Source organism: Crocodylus siamensis, chromosome 2 (assembly GCF_052110815.1).
Source record: "Crocodylus siamensis isolate JL-2025a chromosome 2, ASM5211081v1, whole genome shotgun sequence".
Lineage (NCBI taxonomy): Eukaryota > Metazoa > Chordata > Crocodylia > Crocodylidae > Crocodylus > Crocodylus siamensis.
Genome location: NC_143396.1, coordinates 188241639 through 188256318, shown reverse-complemented (window position 1 = coordinate 188256318; position 14680 = coordinate 188241639). Strand labels below are relative to the sequence as shown.

The window sequence follows — 14680 nt, the reverse complement described above, 5'->3', positions numbered from 1 at the left end:
TGGGTTGTGTGTGTTCACATGAGCGAAGGTATCCAGGTTGTATAGTATCCAGAAATCCTTTTGCCTCTAGCCCACTACAACTGCAACCTTCACACCTGGCACATGAAAGATAATGCATTTCAGCTGATTTTTCAAATTAAAACTTAATAATTTTACAAAAAAGAAGCAAGTTTTCCCACTTGAAACCTGACACCCTGCTCCTGCCTTTGTTCCAGGTAATTTGCATTTTCACAGAGCCCAGAGATACCTCACCACAAAAAAAATTCCTGCCCAGAGAAGTATTTTGTCTTTCTACTCTTCTGTGAAATATGAAACATCATAACCACCAGACAGCTTTGAGGTAAAGGACTGTTCCAATTTCTCTGAGCCTAATCTGCATAAAAGGAACTGTCCAAACAGGAGATTTTTACCACACCTTCAGTTTTCCTGTGAAATATGAATTTTCATCTCTACCTAGGAGAACTTTTACAACCTTTGCTGTTTCCTATGCCTGAAGAAGAGTGTCTGTGCCCCAAAGCTTGGAATAATTTTTTTTGCAAATACCTAGTTGGTCAATGAAAGATATCCCCTCTGCCACAAGTTCTGATTCCTCATGAGTGAAGACAGTATCCTCATCCACCTTCATAGCTCCCACAGCAGCTTACTTCAGCAGCTGTCCAGAAAGCAAACAAAATGCTAGAGATTTTTCAGAAGAGAACCGTAAGCTAAACAGAAAGTAGCCTCATGCTTTTATACTTTTGAGGTGTGGCCGCACCTTGAACGCTGTGCCGGGTTCTCATCCCCCATGGCTCAAAAAGGGTGTAGAAGAATTAAAAATGGTCCCGAGGAACGCAACAAGAATAATTGTATGAGGGGCTTCCACATGAGGAGAGACTAGAGAGGTTAGGCCCATTCTGTTCAGAGGAGAGATGCTTAAGAGGGGATATGAGAAGGGTTGACAACATAATAAATGATGAAGAGGAAGTATATAAGGATTTATCATTTCCTATCTCACACAAGAGAAGAACCAGTGTTAACAACATTTAAAATTAAACAAAGGAAGTTCTTTTTCACACAGGATGTCATTCAAGTGTGGACATCCTTGCTATGACACCTTGTATGGTGGAAGCTGACTGTAACCAGATTCTAAAAAAGGATCAGACAGATTCTTGGAGGAAAGGGGCATCAGTGGCTACTGAGCATAGGTGTTAGGGATACAGCCTCTAAATTAGAACTTCCTAGAACTTAAATGCTGGAGACTGCAAGTGAGAAAAGGGTTTTTCCACTGTTCCTGGTTGTACCTTGTTCACTTTCCCTTTCGGCATCCATTCCCTACCACTGTATGACCCAGGCCTTTTGATATGCCATTCTAGAACCTGGGCCAGAGTCCACCAAGTAGAACTATAAGCCCCCCCCTGCTGAGGGGGACCACTAATCACATCACAAAACAGGGTCAGAAGTGAAGGTCATAGGTTCAAAATGAGTGTACCGAGGTGGCATGCTGAGCAGAGCGCACCAGATGGTGCCCGCTGGCCTTTGAATGAATCCAACGCTGCCCAAAGTGAAACTCTGCCCAGAGATGTGAACAGACCAGAGACAGAAAAGTGGCCCCACAGTTCCTGGGAGTCCTTCTGCCCAGAGACTCTTTCCTGGTCACTGATGCGGGATATTGAGCAAGCTGAACACTTGGTCTGATCCAGTAAATGGTAGTTCTGGGTTTTTTTTATCAAGCCTTTCTTCTGACCATCTCTATTCTGGAGTATTTGCATATCTTTGTAGAGGGTTTGTTTTCAGTGCTTATCATTAATGTGTTGCTGTGGGCAGATGTACAGTTTTGAAAAGCTAAATGCAAACAATGTAGTGCATCCCATATAACAAAGCACATCTTTTTCGCAATGTATAAAGAAACTAGAAGCCTTACTAGTATGCTAGGGGCCTGAGACTATATTATTCAGTTTAACATCAAAGCAAAAACAAATATAAGTTCACTGGAATGTGCTTAAAACAATCTGCAGAGCTGTGAAATAGGAGCTACATTACCAGGAGCAACTAACAAATAGCAGAGTTGCAGAAGAAAGGGTAGCTTGATTAGCAGAACATCAAGACTATTAAAAAAGGAGAGAAGGTCATTAACATGTGTGAAATGAAGAATTCTTGGATGAGAAAGAGGTAGATTTTAATGAGCCATGAATTCAATTAATGCTTCCACTGCTGCCTGAACAGAAATGTTGCTGTCACTGCCAGTAATTGGTTTAAAATTTTGGGTAGAGCGGTAAACAAAGTGGGGTGCAACTGCAGCAGTGCACCCTTCCTGGTTCCACAGCTGTATGTCTTCTTTGCAGCAGTGCAAGCCCCAAGTGCTCTGAAGTCGTTGGTCCAGTAGCTCTCAGCCTTTTTAGGCTCAAGGCACCTGTCAGAAACCCAGCTGTGAATTTTTACTCATTTTTTGAATATAGAAAAATAATACAACAATTTTTTTCTAGTGCAAAGCAATCAGAAAGACCACAACAAGGCAGAATGTTTGCAACCCTGTGGATTCTTGTCTGAAATGGTTGGGTATATCTCATAAATCATGTTTGCACACTTAACAGTGCTAAAATTGCATGGCATCCTGCATCACCTCTGAAAGGATCTCAAGGCACCCTGTTGAAAATCACTCTTATTAGTCTTCAGAAATCATGATAAATTGCAAAGAAATAATCAGTGGGCATGTCTACACATGCTGTTATTGCTTTTGAATAAACTCTGGAGCTTACTGCTCCAGAGTTTATTGCTCCTGGGAGCTGCATCTGCAAGTGTGCCTGGGAGTGCAGCACATTGAGCCCCACAAAGAGAGACCAGGGTCAAGATCTCTTTGCTTTGGGGCCACCTGAAGGGAACTGCCTTCCCAGTAAAGAAAATGGAAGACATGGCAGACAAGTAGGAGCAGCACCCACACCTTCTAGTGATCTCACCCTGACGTCGCCTGGGAGTGAGGCACCTATCAAGAAGGGGCTGAAGCCCTACAATGCCTACAAGTGACAATTTTACTGATTCATATAGGAAAGCATACCCAGTAGCTCCAATCTTGCATATAAAAAGGATTTGTATTTCCTGTGAGGAAGGAGGAAGAAGCAGGTGCAGAGAAGTACTATCAACAGGAGACATCATGGACAGGTTTTGTTATTAACATTTAAAAATAAATGCAATCTTGAATGCACTAAGTTCTGTATATGCATATCTAATAATAAAAATACATGGTTCATATATAGCACCTTTTCTCAGTACAAGCACTTTACAAAGGAGGCCAATATAATGATCCCTAGTTTCAGATCGGGATATTGAGTTAGAAAGCAATATTGTGATTTTCCCAAAGTCTGTCAACAAATTAGTTGTAGAAGCACATATTGAACCTGGCTCTCACATCCATGGCCATTATGCTACCAAGTAAGCATGCTACCCTCTACCCCTATATTATTATACTTCCATATGCTTTATTTCAAATTTTGCAATCCTAATACAGTAAAAGCTCTTGTAACCAGCATTTTACAAGCCGGCATGCTCAATTAACTGGCATACTGGCTTGTAAGATAAAATGAAACTGGAAGTACCCACCATGTCACTTCCAGTTTCTCTGAGCCCTCATAGCCCAGGGTAGAGCAGCCTGAGCTGCTGAGTCCCCATGGCCCAGGGGCATAACAGGCTGTGCGGGGCCCACTGGGCTGGCGGGAGGGATGGTGATGCCCCAGACATGGCAGGAGAAGCAGTGGCCCGGGCCGCTCAGTTAACCAGCATATTTTGTTATCCAGCATCCCCCATTCCCGGGGGATGCCGGATAACAAGAGTTTTTACGATACTTTGCTTTCTGCGCATGTCAAGTAGAAATTACAGAATTTCTGTATTCAGTTAAAATTTACTCATTTTGGGAAAACTGTGTTTCAGGGCACTACGGTGCCTGCTCCTTTAAGGGCAGAAACTGTCTAGAGAGAGGGCCCTAGCAGTCAGGCCGGAACCCCACAGGTGCAGGTTACCATGGCAGCAGGAATTAGGGAATTAGCCTGCACCTGCAGCCAGTCAGCTGGCTGGAAGAGGCAGGGCCTGGAGCATACACAAACCCCAGGGCTGAGACTAGAAGGCAGTTCTTTGTCAGCAGCCAAGGGGGAAGGAGCTCTCTTAGAGGAAGCTAAGTGGAGATGTTTGACTGGCTGTTCTGCTTCTGGTAGGATTAAGAGGCTCCAGGGGATCACCAGAGACCCTGGCCTGCAAGGCATTTAGTGCTGGGGGGGAGGTTTAATGCTTTTAAAGGGACAGAGCACACCCTGAACTGTTTGCATTATGTTATAGCCCAGGGGCTAATATTTTGATCTCTGTTTGTAAACTGGTGGATCGGGCTGAGGCTATTTGAGAAGGAGGTGGTCTCATTGGGGTCCCACTACAGTGTGGGGACCCCAGCACCAGGGGCACAGTGACAAAGGGGCTGCAGAGAGCCTAGCAATGACTGGAGGCCAAGTTAAACTAAGGCCTCGGAGGGACAATGTGTGAATGTCATCCGTGAGGCTTGGGGCATGGCAAAGGGGCGGTTTGGAGCCACGCATCTAGCCCATAAGGCTGAGGGTGTCCTGTGAGGCATCCATTTTGAGCAGGACCCAAAAAGGGTGCAAGAACCCACAGGGTCGGTGGGGTCCATCAGGACCGTGTCTAAATATAAACTCAAGGGCAGCCTCCCTATATTATAATTACCAGCAATACATGGTAGGCGAGGAAAAGGGTGTCCATTGAGCAAGATTGGCATGGTCATGGAGCCCTAGGGGCATCATGTCCATCCCTAGGGACACCATCCCATGACAATGAATTTGGGAATTCAAAACTATTGATGTTCTTGTTGAAAATATAACAGTTTTTGAAATCTTAAGTGTCCTGAAAAATGGGAATGAAAATAACCCGAAGTGGAGGCGAAGTAAAAATATTTCATGGTCTCCTAGTTGTCATATCTTTTATTCTTACCTGTTTATTGTATTTTGGAAAAATGAACCTGTGCCCTTGCTACTTCATGTAGAAAGTGTGAGAACAAACAGACAAGGTTCTTTGGGTAAATCTGGTATCTTTTATTAGACCAACTAAATAGTTGGAAAATGTTTTCTTAGCAAGCTTTCAGGTTAAAAAACCTTCCATGAGGAAGTATCTGCAGTTGATGTGTGCTCTTTCTAGATGGAATGAATAGTAAAGGAGCCAGAGGCTGGTATACATGCAAGAAAGCCAGTCAGTGAAGATGTAAATTGAGGAGTCAGTGGGTAAGAGAGGGGCTGGGGGGTGGAAAGGGGATGAATATAGGAGGTAAGTAGCGGAGAGGTATCTGGGGAGCCAGATATCAGGTAGGTTATAATGTGTCATAAATCCAATGTCTATGTTTAGTTCATGATTTTTTGTATCCAGGAGGTTTCATAGTTTCTAGGGTCTGAAGGGACCTGAGCAGATCATCAAGTCCGACCCCCTGCCATGGCAGGAAAGAGTACTGTGGTCAAACAACCCCAGCAAGGTGTACATCTAGCTTCCTCTTAAAGACCCCCAGGGTAGGAGCCAGCACCACTTCTCTTGGAAGTTGGTTCCAGATCCTAGCCACCCTGACCATGAAGTAGCGCCTCCTGATATCTAACCTAAATCTACCCTCTGCCAGCTTGTGACCGTTATTCCTGGTCACTCCTAGTAGTGCACAGGGGAACAGGGACTTCTGCAGTGCCTGCTGGTCGCCCTGACTAGTTTGTAACAGGACACTAGATCCCCCCTCAGCCTTCTCTTGTGGAGGCTGAACAGGTTTAGGTCCCGTTGCCTCTCCTCATAGGACCTGCCCTGCTGCCCCCTGATCATGCAAGTGGCCCTCTTCTGGACCCTCTCCATGTGTCCACATCCCTCTTGAAGTGTGGCGCCCAGAACTGGACACAGTACTCCAGCTGCGGCCTGATCAGTGCTGCATAGAGGGGAAGTATCACCTCCTTGGACATGCCTGAGATGCATCTGTGGATGCACAACAAGGTGCGGTCAGCCTTCCTGACTGCATCCCTACACTGCTGGCCCATGTTCATCTTGGCATCAGTGATGAAGTGAAGTTCATAGGCTCATCTATGAAAAGTATTTTGTAAGTTTCATTTGAGGATTAGAACTGAGGGATTGGAGAGAGAGTGATTTTCTTGTGAGAAATGTGCCCACCAGTAATTGGGTATTCTTATCTTTAATAGATTTCCAGTGTACGTTCATTCTTGTACGCAGTTGTTGTTTCGTCTCTCCAGTGTATTTTCCATCAGGGCATTTGGTACATTGGATGAGATATGTTATTGTCCTGGGGGCATTCAGACAAAAAAGACCTGAGCTGCACCCTGGGGGCTCCAGGGACAGGGGCCATGTTTAAAAGCAAAAAACCAAGAAAAGTACTCACCCGCAGCAGAATACACAACACAGCAGGAACAAGGATTGGAGCCCGCATGGGTTATGAGCCATGCCTTTATCCAGCTGAAGGTGGCTGGTAACGTGACGGGTAATCACCGGCCGGTGGAAATAAAAAGAATCACCGCAGGAGAAGCAGGGAGAGCCAGAGGAGGCTCTCCACACTGGCAGTAGCCGGTGCTCACTTAGCAGGGGAGGATTCAGGCAGGGATCAGCAGGGAAGGTGGCTGGGTCCCTCTGCCCAGGTGAAGGAGATCATACACCCCAAGGGCTGAAGGATGTCGGGGTGGGACACTGCAGGCGGCGTTGAAGGAAGACAGCACCGCTGGCAGCATTCAGCAACGTGAGGGAAGCAGTGCTCCAGAGGAAGGGGCCACAGCAGACCCAAGGGAGACAATGGGTCATTCTCCTGACCACCCCAGGTACTGGGCACAGGAGACGGGTTGGCAGTAGCAGAGCTGAAGAAACTCCCCAGGAGGGACATCAAGGGGACCCCATCGCATTTTGATAGTGGGGCCAGTGGAACGGCTCAATAGGTCACCCATATCCTTATTTTGGGTTTTGTTCAATTTTCTTTTCCCTCTTTTGGTGGGGCAGTGATGGGGCACGTGGGCCTCATTAATGGAGTATCATAGTCCTGAAGGTCCCCAGCACAGGGGAGTGAGTGTAGCTAAGGGAGGCCAGCATTGCAGCTCCCTTCCTTATTTTTCCTTTGTTTCACGTTCCTATTTTTGTTCCCCCCTTTTGGGTAGTCCCAAAGGAGGTAGAGACCCGGCCAACATAACTAGTAGGCCTGGGAGCCAATGCAGGCAAAATAAGCACAGAATACAAAGTCCGAGAGAGGCATTGAGATCAAGGGAACATCTACACTGGAGGAACAACCGCCGCAAGACCCGGTGTCCTGCTGGAGGTTGGCATGAGGTTGGGGTGTAGGGGAGGTAGAGCCCCACAAATGGCTGTCAAGCAGACTAACCACCCCGGAGGGGCCTCCAGTGGCTATCCCACCCCCCACTGGTAGTACATTCAAAGTCATGGCAGGAAAGTTTGGGGGCAGCCACCGAGGTGGTATAAACCTACTTCAGGGGCCATACGAAGCACCGGCACGTCCGTCATCGGCCACTTGGGCCAAGGCGGTGTGCGAACAGGCCTTCGAGGCTAGGTGGGCACAGTTACATTTCTGGAGGTGCAGCTGTAAAATCCAGGAATGCTGATGGTTCTGTTGTGGGGTATAATAACTGTGGGGGTGGTAGAGATTAAGGGTACATCGACAGAGATTTTTGTGGCCAAAACTGATAGCCGATTTTCAAGGAGGCATATTGGCGGATACCGATCTAATTTCAGATACCAGCTTGGGAGCATGGAGAGCTGCCTCCAGATGGTAAATCTGGTATGGTGACAGGGAGGCGGGGGAAGGGGGAAGAGCAAGTGGGAGAGCAGATCAAGGCCCCCATGGGGAGTGAGGCATGAGGCAGGGGTTGCCTGGGTGGGTTGGGCATGGGATGGAGCGGCAGCTTGTCTGGGGGGTGCATGGAGGGAGGGAGTGACTCCAGCCGCCATGTGCTGCTTGGCTGAGAGCCACAGGTCCGGCGGCTCTCCAGTGCTCACCTGCTCATCCAGCGGCTCCTGCTGCTCAGCCAGGAGGGTGTGGGGAGGCGTGTGCTTCCAGGTCTACATAGGGTGGGCTGGGCCTGGGGCTGCACCAAACTCTTCCCGGTAGAGCTGCGCTGGGAAGAGGCTACAGTGAATTTGTGGCTCCACCACGGTCCCCCCTAGCCCCCGTAGTCTCCTCCCAGTGCAGCCTGCCCCGTCGGAAAGAGCTTGGCGCAGCTCTGGCTTTGGCCCGCCCCACGCAGATCTGGAGGCACATGCACCCCTCCCCATGCCCTCCTGGATGAGTGGCAGGAGTAGCGGTGGGAGCTCCTCGATGAGCAGGTAAGCACTGGATGAGCCACCAGATCAGCAGCTCCTGGCCAAGTGGTGCTCAGTGGCGGAAGCCATCCTCCACCCCTCCCCGCACCTCCCAATGAGCTGCTGCTCCATCCTGTGCCTGCCCTTCCCCACCCCAGCTGCCCATGCCCCAGCCCCACACCTCTTCCCTCCCCTTCCATCACACCAGACTTACTAACTGGAGGCAGCTCTCCACACTACTGGGCTGTGCTCCTCACTGCCTGTGTTGTGCTGTGGATGTACAGGCAATTTATCGGCCAAATTATCAACCTGATACAGCCAATTCACAATATATTACATTTTATTTATATTGGTGCTGATCTGATATTGGACCAATGTATCAGTACACCTCTAGTGGAGATACATTGGCAGGTTTTGCATTTCTTATCGTGGCATGGTCTGGATCCATTCGGTGTGATCTGGGCTGTAGGAAGTTTGCTTCTGGTGACAAGGTTAGCGAGGTTCAGTGCTTGTTTGAAGGCTAGGATGGATGGTTCTGGGAAGATCTCTTTAAGAACTGATTCTCCTTCTAGTATGGGTTGCAATTGTTTGAGGATTTTCCGTATAGGCTCAAGGGAGGGGTGATATAACATAACCAGCAGTGTGTGATTCATGGGGGTTTTCCTTCTGTACTGCAGCAATTCTTCACATGGTATCCAGGTGGCTCTTTCAAACATGCACTCTATCTCTCTGGAGGAGTGTCCTCACTGAGTGAAAGTTTTTTTAAGATTTGTGAGGTGCTAATCCCAGGTGTTCTCAGTGCAAATTCAGTGGTATCTGAGAGATTAGCTGTATATCACAGCTTTCTTTGTGTGTTTAGGGTGATTACTGGTTCTGTGCAAATATGTATGTTGGTCTGTGGGTTTCTTGTATAACATGGTCTGTATTTTACCATTCTGGATACTGATCATCATGTCTAGAAAGGAGATGTTGGTGCCAGAGTATTCAAGAGGTAGTCAGATGGAGAGGTTATGATTGCTGAATTTCTGGTGGAACTCAATCTGAGATTGCTGGTTTTCAGTCCAAATGATGAAGATGCCATTGATATATCTTAAGTATAGCAAGGGTTTGATGGTGCAGTCCTTGAGGAATTCTTCTTCCAGGCAGCTTATAAAAAGGTTGGCATACTGTAGGGTTATTTTGGTGCCCATAGCTGTGCCCATGGTCTAGAGGAAGTGTTGGTATTAAAAGTTAAATTGTTGCGTGTGAGGACTAAGTGTATAAGGTCAGTAATATCTTTGGGTCTGTACTCTGAGTTGTCATAGTTTTATAGTTGGTAGGGTCAGAAGGGACCTGAGCAGATCTTCAAGTCTGACTCTTGTAGGGGTCAGACATCTTTCTCTTGTAGGTATGTAAAACAGGCTTGGTGTGAGATGTTAGTGTATAAGCTGGTAATATCCATGGTGGCTAGGAGGGTGTTGCTGGGATGGTGGTCCATGGCTTTTAAGTTTTTAGAGAAGTCTTTAATGACTTGGACAAAACTTGCTCTTTGGGTGACAAGCGGTTTTAGGATTGATTCGACAGAACCTGATATTTCCTCAGTTAGGGTTCCATGGTTAAATATGATAGCTCTGCCAGGGTTCACTTGTTTGTGGATTTTAGAAAACATGTAAAAAGTCCCCAAGTTAGGTAGTGGGGGGAATCAAGGTCTGTAGTTTTTCTTGTAGTTCTGATGGAAATGATTTGATGGCATTTTTGATTATTCAAAGTGAGAAGGGGAGTAGAACCTTCCTGTAGTTCTCTGTAGTAAATGGTGTCAGAGAGTTGTCTGTTGGCTTCTTTTATGTAGTCTTCCCAGTTAAGGATGACTACAGCTCCTCCTTTATCTGCTGGTTTTATTACTATTTGGTGGATAATAAACCAGCCTTTGGCTTCTTTACTGTTCATCCCATCCAGGAAGAGCACACACCAACTGCAGATGCTTCCTCAGCCTGACGAAGGGCTTTTAAACCCGAAAGCTTGCTAAGAAATTTTTTTGCAGCTATTTAGTTTGTCTAATAAAAGATATCAGATTTACCCAGATAACCTTGTATGGCCATGTCCTTAGACCAATACAGCTGCAACCTATACCCCTGAGAACAAATGAATATTTTTTTTATCTTATAGAGAAAACATATGTAGAAATGGTGGCATATACAAATCAAGTACTTCAGCTCATAGTTATCCATATAACTGAACTATGGATAAAACACTGCCAAGTTTACAAAAGCCACCTTTAAAACAGGTGCAAGACTGTATTCATCAAAACTTAAGTGTGTGTGCCCACAGGTGAAATAACTAAACTAATCATATAATGGGCACAAGTATTACAGTTTTTAAATTTTGGAATAATTTCCCTTCCACCTCAGGCAAATCATGCTGTAAATTGCAGAATAAAATATTCAGTACAAAACCAGCATACAATCAGAGAAGTAAAAAGTTCCATGCTTGGCTGGCAGTATAGATTTGCTCAATACAAGATTATTCTGTACACTTGTGTTATCTAGTGTTTTCTCCTGCCTCTGTAATTTCCTAGTTTACTTAAAGTCTGATATTTAACATATCAGATGTTTACAATATTGAGTTTATTAAAACCTGTCATCTTCCTAAAAAGGATTTTTTTCTTGGAACTGATAACAACTGCACTCCATATGTTTAACACCACATAGATAGCTCAAAGTTATAAACCACATTTGTTTCAGAAGAAAAGTCTTATAGTTACGCCACTGTACTGTGCTTCATTTCCCATCTCTCTCAAAGATTTCCCATCTGACTCCTGCAAATCAATTTAATATCCCTGTGCTTCAATTCTCCACTTGTAAAGGAGGGATAACAATGCTTTCTTCTTGCTTTCTATGTTTTGTCTACAAGCTCTTTTAGGCAGGATTTTCCTTTTATAATATGTACATACCACACCTAATGCATGGCTGCCCAACTGGTGGCCTGTGAGGGATTAGTTCGCAGCTCTGCCCCATCACTCAGATGGCAGCAGCAGCTAAAATCTTTGTGCTCCCATTTCCTTGTCTCAGGAGGTGGTGTGGTGCATCGCAGCACACATTGCTGTAGAAGCTTGTGGCCTGGAGCGCCCATGGGACACAGTAGGGGCTGCACAGAATGCGGCCCCCCAGCCACTTAGAAGTTGGACCGCTGTGACCTAATGCAAGGAAGGAAGCTTGTTTTCAGTGTGGACCTCTAAGTATTGTTGTAATACAAGTGTAAGAGGGATCCAGGGGGCCCTGGTAGTGAGAAGGATGAAATATAGCCAACAACCAGGTGGCATAAACAAACAAGCACCAAGAAGAGCTAAGGTCTGCAGACTGAAACAGCATGAGGAAGGATTGGGCATCTCGTTAGCCGCAAGGACAAAACACTTGTGTGAGCCTGTGACTCACTTGGCGCTGATAAGGCGGCACCCTGTGAATAGATGAGGGGGCTGGCTATGGATGCTGAACGCTCAGAAGGGAGAACCAAATTAGCATCCGTACTAGAGTTGGAATACTCCAAGTGGTGCAGTGGAAGCTCAGGAAGAGGGGAAGGCTCTGGGTTGGGGTGGTGTAGGCACCTACCGTGGAGATCTTCAAAAGGAGATGAGATGCACATATTGCTGGGGTTATTTGACTCCAGGAGTCTTTTCTGCTCAGAGCAGAGGGGCTGGACCCAACTGATCTCACAAAGTCCCTTCCAGTTCTAAGCTTCTATGAATCTGCGGTGTGCACTGAGGGAGGAGAACTTCTGTAGTGAAAGTGGTAATCTGCTCTTTCTTTATGTGCACTTACCCAGACCAGGGATGTTTGAGTTATGACTATCACCCGACTGATTTTTATGTTATTTTACCCTGAGAAGGAATGGGATTGTCTTAAAGGGGCAGCACACCTTTTGTTTTAGGACAATTTTCCACCCCAAGTGGGGAGGTTTTGGGTTAAGTAGATAGGGGTCAGGCAACCACCACGTAAGGACATGGCCCTCTGCACCCCGATGATATCGGGGGGCCTGCCATCACTGAAGAAAACCCTGGTGACTTAGCCAGACTGGGGTTCCTCCTTGCTCTTGCCTGCCATGACTTTGTTTTACTGAGTTCTGGGAAGGATGGTGTTCACCCAGTCTGACCCAGCTGTGGATATCTCCAGTGGATTTGGCTCTGGGGGAAAAATACCTAACAATGAGTTTAAAAAAAAAAAAAGGAAAACTGGGCTGGCAGGCTTAGCTGCTGCCCTGCCTACAGCCCGCTGGTTCTTGCAACTCCTGCCACACAATCTTTACAGCCAAATCAATTAACTGACATGCTGCCATGATAATTAAGAGGTTGCGGCAGCAATTAACACCCCTTATGAGCAATGAGCTCCTCTGAGCTCTCAGATCAATCAATCTGCCACCCGATCCCAGGGAAGTTCTCCACAAATGGAATGTTCAGCGGCTCCATCCAACCTGCCTTCCCTCACTCTCCTCTCCCTTTTTGCTGGAGCTGCCCAGCCAGAAATAGCCCCCGGGCACTGGGAAAGCCAATATGGCACATCTGACAAGGTAATAAAGCCGGCTCCGGGTGTGCTGGGAGTTCCCTCCACAGCGTGGCAATCTTCTTCACAGGTAACTCATGGCTAGGGGTGTCGCACTCCCATGAAGAAGCACCACTAGCCTCTTCACACATCTTCCCCTTTACCTCACCATTAGGCAAGCCACCATCCTGGCATGCCTTTCTTTTCTTGCATGTGTCTTTTATACCTCTAAGCATTCATATTCAGATAGTTCCTCTTCCTCATGACATCTCAAAAAAATATCAGCAGTGACATTAGCCCTCCCTGGCTTATACTCGATAATAAAATGAAAAGGCCACAGGGCCAAGGCCCAGCAGGTGATATAAGCATTAACTATTTGCTTAGTCCTGAGTCACTGCAGCAGAGCATGGTTAGTTATCAAAGTGAATTCGTGGCCTAGCAGGTAGTAACAAAAATAAGTCACACCCCACTTAATAGCTAAACACTCATGTTCCACGGTCACATACCTCCTTTCCTGGGGATTCAACTTTCAGCTGGCATAGGCCACAGGGTGGGTGACTCCATTGACTTCTTCTGACAAAACTGCACCCAGTACCCTGTTTGATGCATCAGTCTAGAAAATGAAAGGTAATTTGAAGTCTGGGGTGTCCAGCATGGCCTTCTAACACAGGGCAGTCTTCTTCTCTTCAAACACCTGCCTACTCAGGGGATCCTATTCAAGTGGGCCCCCATTTTTCCCTCTGAATAAGTCAGTCAAGGGAGCTGTGATCTCTGCAAACTGAGGAATAAACCATTGGTAATACCCGACAAGACCTAAAATGCCCTTAACTGCTTAAAGGTATGTGGGGAAACATAATGGTGCAAATCCTCGACCTGATCAGTCAATGGGCGAATATGCTCTTGTCCCACCATGATCCCCAAATACTTAGTCTCATCTTTACCTAAGGTACATTTTTTGGGGTTAGCTGTGAGGCCAGCCTGCTGCAATTCCTGCAACACTGCCTTCACAGCTTCCAGGTGTTCATCCCAATCCCAGGTGTATATGATAATATCATCTATATAGGCTGCCATATATATATGATGCAGCACCAACACCCAATCAGTCAATCTTTGGAAGATAGCTACCACCCTGTGCAATCTGAAAGGCATACACCTGAATTCATATAAATCCAATGGGGTGCCAAAGGTGGTCTTGGCCATATTCTTCTTTCTCAAGGGCACATGCCAGTAACCCTTAAACAAATCCAGAGTTGAGATACACTTAGCCTGCCCCACCCTCTCCAATAACTCACTTATCTGGGGCATGGGAAAGGTGTCATAATAGGATATGGCGTTTACCTTCTTAAAGTCAACACACAACCTTAACGACCCATCTGGCTTTGTTACTGCCACAATAGGACTACACCAGGGACTCCAGGATTCTTGAATGACTCCTTGGTCTAGTATCTTAGTAATTTCCTCCCGGATCACCTAATATCTATAATAGGGGAACCTTCTCCATTTCTCTCTCACAATTTGGCCTACAGGAGTGATTATTTGGTGGACCATTCCCTTAGCGCAACCTGATATCTCACTAAAGAAGTCTGAGGAAGGGTCAATCAAAAAGACATCCTGTTCCCTCCACTCTTTCAACAAATTCACACGATATATCTTCCTTTACTTTCTATACCCTGTGTCGCAGAGCAGTTATGTGCACTGTTCCTTTAAAGCGGGGAAACTGCTAGGGAAGGAGACATAGCAGTGAGTTGGAGGCCCCAGCTGCTGGTTACCAGGGCAACCAGAGTGAGCTAGTGGCCCACACCTGCCAGCACGCAGCTGACCGGAAAGGGCAGGGCCTGGCTCACCTATAAACCCCAGGGCTAAGG

General features: G+C 46.5%; 1 pseudogene; it reads right to left on the bottom strand.

Moving 5' to 3' along the window:
- Positions 1-8648: 8648 nt before the first annotated feature.
- LOC149871493 (uncharacterized) lies at positions 8649-9952 on the bottom strand (annotated as a pseudogene).
- Positions 9953-14680: the final 4728 nt, after the last annotated feature.